Here is an 8,799-nt window from a genome sequence, read left to right as displayed (position 1 = left end):
TATTTTCTGTTTTTACAATTCTTTTCAGTTTTACAAAAAAATGCTTTAAAAATTTGAAAAAACTGATTTTTTTTTTTTTTTTTTTTTGTAAAAACTGAATTATTTTTTGTAAAAACTGAAAAAAAGACTTTACTAAATTAGTGGACTACTGGTGAATTAGTTTAAAAAAACAAAAATATTTTATAAAATAATTATTTTTAATTCAGCATTGACCTAACGGTCAAAGGACATAAGTGAACGAAAAAGGTGGATGAAGGGGTATTTTTAGCCCAATAGGTGGATAAAAGGTATTTTTAAACCTTTTCTACTAGTTTAGGGGCATTTTGAACCTTTTTCTGGCATAGAATTGATCACTGGTTCAAATTATAAGTGGGACATTATAGTAAACTTTTGTTCTATGATTCCTTGCTTTGCTACTGATAAAAAGATATATATTTCAAAACTTACTCTCTTTAAGTTTGAAGGCGGATGAAATTATCTGTTAGATTTATTCGTAGATCTAGTATGTCAATTGAAAGAAAATTTGGATATTCAGAAATTTATTCAAAAAGTAATAGACTTATTGTATGGGTCAGAATCTGACCTCACGGTAATTAACGGAGTTGATCTCGTCTTGAGCTAATCCATAATTGATAAGTGGTATGGCCACTCATTTATAAGAGGATCCTACTCTTGTCCGATTGAATCTACGAGGGCACGGCCCATTCATTCCCCCATGGGGACGGAACCTCAGCGTGGCCACGGCCATTTATTGCCAGCTCACGAAGCTCACATCTATAAATATTAAGAGTGGAAGCCCTAGAAAAGGGGCTGCTTCTTCACCACTATTGACAAGAGAGAGAGAGAGAAAAACATACCCATCTTATGGGAAGTGAAAACACCATTGTAAGGCTCTGAACCTCTTCATGGAGAGGCAGACCAAACAAATATTATCAATAAAGGCTTTTAATGTTTCTCCCCCTAACCCTGAGTATTAATTTTTGTTTCCTTCATTTGGTCCAACGGATTATTACGGTTTGCTATGATTTTCCCGTGATTTATATATATTGTTTTATACTCATAAGATGTGTGACAACTTTTGAGCAAACTGTTAGTCCCTCCGCTTATTGAGGTCGTGTTTCGGCCGAGCTCGATGAGCGGATTTCATCGATTGTGATTTGAAAAACTCGAATAAGGGGGTCGACTTATTGACGGCGGCAGCCTTAGTCGTTTACACGTTGGAGATGGCCGTAGCCTTTCATATATTGGAGGTGGCCGTAGCCTTTCATATATTGGGGGTGGCCGTAGCCTTTCATATGTTGGAGAGCCTTTCATACATTAGAGATGGCCGTAGCATTTCATATATTGGGGGTGGCCATTGCCTTTCATATGTTGGAGATGGCCGTAGAGAATGAGTATGCGCCGGGTACGTATTTGGTCACGTCCAGAATTTTGAAGGCGTACGACGCATTCTTTCAGCATTCGCAGGCCGTTGCGATTATTCTGACGGCGGGACGTTGGCGGATGGCTGAGAAGCCGCTTCGCGGAGCTTGTCATAATGACGCATGCTTCGGCAGAACCGAACCGTTTTACAGTTGGTCGTGCAGTTAATGATGGCTATTGGGTTTCGTGAAAGCCATTTATGTTGCCTATAAAGGTGGGTTGAGGCATTCATTTCTCATATCTTCATTGTTCATCTGAGAGAGATCCTGAGGAAACTTTTTCGTTCTACTAATTCATCTTCTCCTTTCTTTCCTTTGATTGTGATAACCTTTGTCTTGCCCACCGAAGTCTATCCCTTTCTCTTTAGTATATCAACAATGGCAGGTAGTTCTTCCCACGGTGCTCTTCCGATAGATTTTTCGGTAGTTGAAGGGCCACCTCCGGCAATGGGAGGTGCAGAACAGATAGAGACGGGAGAAGTTCCGTCGGTTGACGAGGTAGTTCCTCGGCCCGGAGGTCTGATCGATTGATTTCACTGCCGACGGTGGAGAGGAACCGGTGGATGAAGCACCGTTAATGGGGGAGATTGGGATGGCCCGATTACGGGAACAGGGGGTCATACCCACCCATGCAGACATCGTTCTCGCTAGAAGCGAGGCGAGGGTCCACACCGACCGCAGGGGATACTGCGTTTTTTACGCCTATCCTTTCAGGTTGGGGTTCAAGATCCCGCTCCCAATGTTGGTGGTGGATTTCTGCCGTTATTACGGGGTGTGCCCGGGTCAGCTCACTCCTTCCCTCTACAAATTGTTGGCAATGTTCATCAAGTACGCGGAATTGGCCCGTAGGGAGGTCACGCTGCAGCATGTGCTTAGTCTCTACGCTCCCCAGAGAGTCCGTGGCACCATGATTCAGGCGTGCCCTCGTGGGTCGAGGGGCCTATTCATGAGATTGGATGACGAGGTCGACCCTCGCCCTTTCGAGCACTTCTTTTATATCAGGACCAAGCATCTGGTGGCGGATGCTACTGGGTTCCCAGAGGCTTGGAACCATGCACGTAAGTTCTTTAGTGGTTGAATTCCCTTTTCTTCCCCTCTTTATGACTTGTGATCATGAGCGTTAACTCGTGTCGTTTTTTGTAGCCGACAGGTCGCCGCCGGCCCCATTGTCTTGGATACGCGAGTGGGTCGACGCCGTACTCCCCCATACGGTGGGGATACGCACATGGGCGTCTTTCTGGGAGAGGCATGGCCGTAGGCCCGTGGCAGGTAAGAAATTGATTTCTTCTTCTGTTCCGCTTTGTTTCAACTTTATTCATCAACTTTGTTTTCCTGTGATCAGGGAGGGCATGCCGCGTCAGGGCCCCTCAGTTGGCTTTTCGTTGGCCGGGTGCAGTTGCTCATCTTACTGCGGCGCCTGTGTCACGCCCAATACCGAGGGCGGCATCAGTTGAATCTTCAGCGATTCCTTCTCCGGTACGGGCCGTGTTTCGGGATGAGGGGCCGTCGGGGGTCGTGCGCCCTAGAGCGGAATCGTCATCAGATGGGGAGGAGGAGAGGCCGTTGATAAGGCGTAGGGTTGCTTTCGCGCCGACTCCTCCTGTGGTAATTAATTTGGACTCCCCCCCCGGCGGACGCGGAGAGGAGTGCGGCTGCGGCGCCTGCCCTTGAGGGCGGACAAACTCTGGGGGTTACCCCGGTTGGCTCAGGTCGTAATGATACTGTCGCTTCGGTGACTTAATTGGGGGTTCCAGTCGCTGAGACGGGAGGTAGTTCCTCAGCGGCTGCTAATGTGGGTGAGGCAAGCGCTCCCTCGGCGGCTGCGGCGGATGCTGTAAGGGGTGAGGATGAGTCTGAATCCGACTTGGATCCCGACGACGTCCGTATGTTCCAGGAAGGCTCCACCAATTCAGCGGTGCGCGCAGGGGGGCGATCTCGCTTCATCGAGGTTCCCACGGAATTGAACTTATTGCTCCAAGGGGAAAGCTTGGTGCCGCAGTTCGAGCTGCTATGCTCGGAGATCGAGAATGCGTCGTTGAGGGGCGTTACGGATGTCGGACTGATGAATGAAGTAGCCGTGATAGGCTTGAGGGTATGTACTATTACGTCGGTTCGCTTCTTCTTTGCCTTAAGTTTACTCTTTTATTCTAATCGTTGTCTTTGCTTTGCAGTCTTATCTGTTGGAGGTGGAGAGCATCCGTCGAGCCAAGGTCCGCTCGGGGATATTTTTGCGGGCGCTGGAGAAGTATCGCCGCTACCGAGATCAGTGCCGAGAGTTGCGCGTGCGCTTGAGGAATGATCCTCGTAGCCGGGCCTTGGTCGAAGAGCTGGCGAGGCGGGAGCTTCAGATGCAGCAAATACTTGGCAGCCGAAAGGATGAGGAGCTTGAGGCGGTAAAGAGGGTCGCAGCTGAGTGCGAGTGCCGGGGCAAGGCCGCTGCGGCATGGAGCAGGAAAGTGACCGCGTTGGAGGGTGAAGTCGCGGCATTGAAGCTTCAAGTGAGGATGCTTTGTCGAGGGCCGGGGCATTGAAGGAAGCTATCCGCGTGCACGAATCCCAACCGGCATTGGAAAGGGATGCTGCGGCCTTTAGAGAAGCGAGTCTCGAGGAGCGGATTGGTGTCTTTGAGCAGGACGCCCAGGTCATGGCGGACCGGATCGCAGCCTTAGAAGAAGAGAATCAGCGGCTATGGGATCAAGCCGCTTCTTCCAGCCAGGCTCGAGAACTTTGGGTCTTTACCGAGGCCCAACGCGATGTATATAGGAGTTTGTGGGAGGCTGGCGTTGTGACCGAAGCTGCTTTCGAGGGGGCGCGTCAAAAGGCTCGTGAGTGTGGTTTTGACGCGGCGACGCTAGAGGCTGACGCTGGTGCAGACGGTGGCGTAGACGGTACCGAGTAAAAAGATGTTTATGCATTTTTTCTTGTCTTGTTCACCATTTGGCGTTTAGGTGTTTCTTGTTTTTTTTTATTTCTTGTATTGATCGGCCTTGGCCGGGTGTAAGCGGGGATGACCCGCGATTGACTTTGTAAATATATAAATTTCCTTTTCCATTGCCTGCCTTGTGCTTGTTTTGTGTCATTGTTTTTCTTTCGTTCTTTAGAGTTTTTATTGCGCTTTTTGTTGACCGTTCACGTTGGCGGCCCTAGTTGAATTTAGATCGACGACTTTATTCGTGATAGAATCGACGACCTTAGCCATAAAGTCAACTTCGACCGTCGTCGGGTCGTTTACCCACCGCAGTCGAATCTAGGTCGACCGTTGGTGGTGATGGCCTTAGCCATAATATAGTTGATGGCCTTGCTTTTTCAACTCGGTGCGGGCGAGTCTTAGCCATTATTTGGCGATAGCGGCGCTTAGCCTTAGTCCCAGTTCGGACGCGGTCGAACTACCGGTCGTGATGGTAAAAAAAAAATGCGGCCTCGTAGTTTGACCGAGGCCGAACTTTACGTGGCCCGAATCTTAATTCGATTTGGGAGAACTTACTTGAATGGCGAGGGTGCCTATCCTGCGCTCCGATTTGTTGGAGGTCGGGCTTTGCTTTCACAGATGAAGACGTTTGGCCTGAGTCTCGGTTCAACTGTGGTTGAACTTGCTAAAGTTGAGGACGAAGGCGTCCATCCTTGCAGTTCGAGCGAGGTCGAGCTTGTTGGATTCAATGGCGAAGGCACATAGCTTGAGTCTTGGTTCAACCGTGGTTGGACTTTGTTAAATTTGGTGGCGAAGGCACATAGCTTGTCTTGGTTCAACCGTAGTTGAACTTTTCGGTGAAGGCACGTAGCCTGTCTTGGTTCAACCGTAGTTGAACTTTTTGGTGAAGGCGCATAGCCTGTCTTGGTTCAACCGTAGTTGAACTTTGTCGATTTTGATGATGAAGGCACATAGCCTGAGTCCCGGTTCAACCGTAGTTGAACTTTTTGGTGAAGGCGCATAGCCTGTCTTGGTTCAACCGTAGTTGAACTTTTTGGCGAAGGCACATAGCCTGAGTCCCAGTTCAACCGTAGTTGAACTTGTTGGTGAAGGCGCATAGCCTGAGTCTTGGTTTAACCGTAGTTGAACTTCTTGGCGAAGGCGCATAGCCTTGATTTAATGACGAAGGCGAATAGCCTGAGTCTCGGTTCAACCGTAGTTGAACTTACTGGCGAAGGCGCATAGCCTGAGTCCCAGTTCAACTGTTGTTGAACTTTGTCAATTTTGATGGTGAAGGCACATAGCCTGAGTCCCAGTTCAACTGTTGTTGAACTTCATCGATGTTGATGTCGAAGGCGCGTGGCCTGAGTCCCAGTTCAACTGTTGTTGAACTTTGTAGATCTTGATGACGAAGGCACATAGCCTGAGTCCCATATTGTGGGTATTGAGTGCTGAAACTCGTTTTGGATTCGATACCTTGAGCGGCTTATCCGTTGCCTTCCCAACCAGGGTATATAGGCTGTCTTGAGGCGACTCTCGGCTCGAGATATCTCCGTGCCGGTTTCTGACCGGAGCTCGTATGCCTTACAGAGACCTTCCCTTAGGAAAGGAGGGGGCTTCTTCTTCTTGTTTGCACTATCTGAGATCGGCTTGAGAGAGAGAGGACTTAGATCTTGATTTGAGATCTTCGAGTTCCTCCTCGAGCTTGGCGTTTCTTTCCTTTTGTTCCAGGGAAGAACTACGCGATTTTGCTAGGAAATCCCCACAGACGGCGCCAAATTGTTTGCTCAAAAGTTGCCACACATCTTATGAGTATAAAACAATATATATAAATCACGGGAAAATTATAGCAAACCGTAATAATCCATTGGACCAAATGAAGGAAACAAAAATTAATACTCAGGGTTAGGGGGAGAAACATTAAAAGCCTATATTGATAATATTGGTTTGGTCTTCCTCTCCATGAAGAGGTTCAGAGCCTTACAATGGTGTTTTCACTTCCCATAAGATGGGTATGTTTTTCTCTCTCTCTCTCTCTCTTGTCAATAGTGGTGAAGAAGCAGCCCCTTTTCTAGGGCTTCCACTCTTAGTATTTATAGATGTGAGCTTCGTGAGCTGACAATAAATGGCCGTGGTCACGCTGAGGTTCCGTCCCCATGGGGGAATGAATGGGCCGTGCCCTCGTAGATTCAATCGGACAAGAGTCGAATCCTCTTATAAATGAGTGATATACCACTTATTAATTATGGATTAGCTCAAGACGAGATCAACTCCGTTAATTACCGTGAGGTCAGATTCTGACCCATACACTTATATTCGAGCTTGCTCGGGAAGTGAAATATGCAACTATATATTTAGAGACACATGGAGTTATTAGATAAGATGAAATAATCTAATTAATCAAGCTTTGGATCTATTTGATGGATTTTAATGTAATTATTTGTTTAACTTTAATTGGATTACCTAAAGCTTTTGTTTATCAAGCTTAATGTCAAACTAATACTTGCTTTGTCTTGCTTTATGTAAAACTGTTACTGTTTGAGAGAGAAACAATTTTCCTTTGGTTACATATTCTTTTCTAAAACTTTATCATTGTAAAAAATTGAGACTTGATAATTTTTATATGTATTTTTATAATTACAGTATTTTCAAAAAGAAAATCAAAGAATATATGTTGAATTGCACATCAAATATTAGATGATCCTAATCTCATACTTCAAACTCGATTATTCTTTTTTGGATAGAGAGGATTAGGGAGAATTTTATTTTGCGTCTCATACAACTGACACTAGTTGTATGAGGCAACCTTTTTGTCTTACAGTTTTGTGGACCCAGATTTCTGTGGACCCAGAAGTGTAAGATTGGGGTCCACAAATTCGGGAGACAAAAAGAAGTCTCATACAACTAGTATCAATTGTGTGAGGCACAAAATAAAACTTCTTGGATGAGGCTTGCAAATTAGGCCCAAAAAAAGAAACCCGGCCCGAACAAACTTTTGGCCCACCTAAATTGTCTCTCAAGACCAATTTACGCAAATGTCCCTTTAAAAGCCACTATTTAGATGTTGTTTCAAAAAGTTGTACAAATATAGTCTTCGAAAAATTACCTTTTGGACAACGTTAGAATCAGATATAATGTTTGCCCAGAAAATAATAGAAAGTGGTTTAATGTTTGCCCAGAAAATAATAGAAAGTGGTTTAATGTTTGCAATAACTTACAAAATTTTAGAATGTGCTCTAATGTTTTCTCATAAGATTTTTTGTTTGCTCAAAAAGAATTTTTAGACCGACGTCTAAAAGGTCCATCAATCGCACGAGAGATAAAAAGAGGTCATGCACTAAACAACAGCTAAAAAAAAGGACAACCGACAAGAACATAAAACAAACCCAGTGAATTTTCACAAGTGGGGTCTGGGGAGCGGGGGTGTACATAGGTTAGTTAATTCGGGTTTTGTAATTATCAAACCGAACCAATTGTATCGGGTTGTTAAATCTAAAGACCAAACCAAACCAATAAAATTCGGGTTTTTCAATCTTGGTTTTTTTGGGTTTTCGGGTTATTCGACTATTTTCGGGTTTTTTCTGGTAAAATCTGAGTAGCACAAAATATATAATTTGTGCTCAAAATATTTCGTTAATCCTAGTAAGATACAACTATAAGGTATTTTCTAAGAAAATAATACAAAATATGAGATGTGTCATGGAATTATCCTAAAATATTCAACAATAACGACAATAAAATTATATAATATAAACATTGCTAATTAAAAAGCCATAATAAAAATAAACATAATATAAAAGTACTAAGTCATGCTAAAATAAGTAGACCGATAAGGGAGTATTAATTACACGACTAAATGCTGAAGAAAAAATAAAAATAGGTTATGCATTTTTATCTAAATTATTGCAAAACAAAAAAAAAAATAGATATTTAATACGTTGTGGTTCGTAGTATTGAATTGAATGTCTTTTGTTAGTATGGGCGATGTGCACAAATAGCCACTAACAACACTTGTCTTTATTTTAAAGCCAGTGTTTTAAATGTCTTTAGTCTTTAGCCACTGGTTTAATAAACTTATACCTGACTGGACGAAAATACCCTTATGCTATAACTTATACCTACGCTATTATTAACGATCAGCAGAAGTAGCAGCAGCGCTATATTACCACACTTCGATCATCGAAATTGCAGAAGATTCTCTTCCAATTTCAAACTACAAAATTCAACATTCTCATCCAAAAATCGACATAGATTTACAGTAAGTTATACTTTTATGTGTTTCTATTGATTTTTTTTTCGACATAGTTATACTTTTTCCGATTTCTATTGAATTTCTTGATTGATAAAGTTAAGGACATCGCGTCCTGTGATAATTCTATAAAAATTGAGCACATAATATTAACGACATAGTGTCCTGCTTTTGCAAATTGAATTGAAAAAGTTAAGGACACAATGTCCTTAACTTTGTTG

Source organism: Nicotiana attenuata, unplaced genomic scaffold (assembly GCF_001879085.1).
Source record: "Nicotiana attenuata strain UT unplaced genomic scaffold, NIATTr2, whole genome shotgun sequence".
NCBI lineage: Eukaryota > Viridiplantae > Streptophyta > Magnoliopsida > Solanales > Solanaceae > Nicotiana > Nicotiana attenuata.
This window is presented reverse-complemented; position numbering follows the sequence as displayed.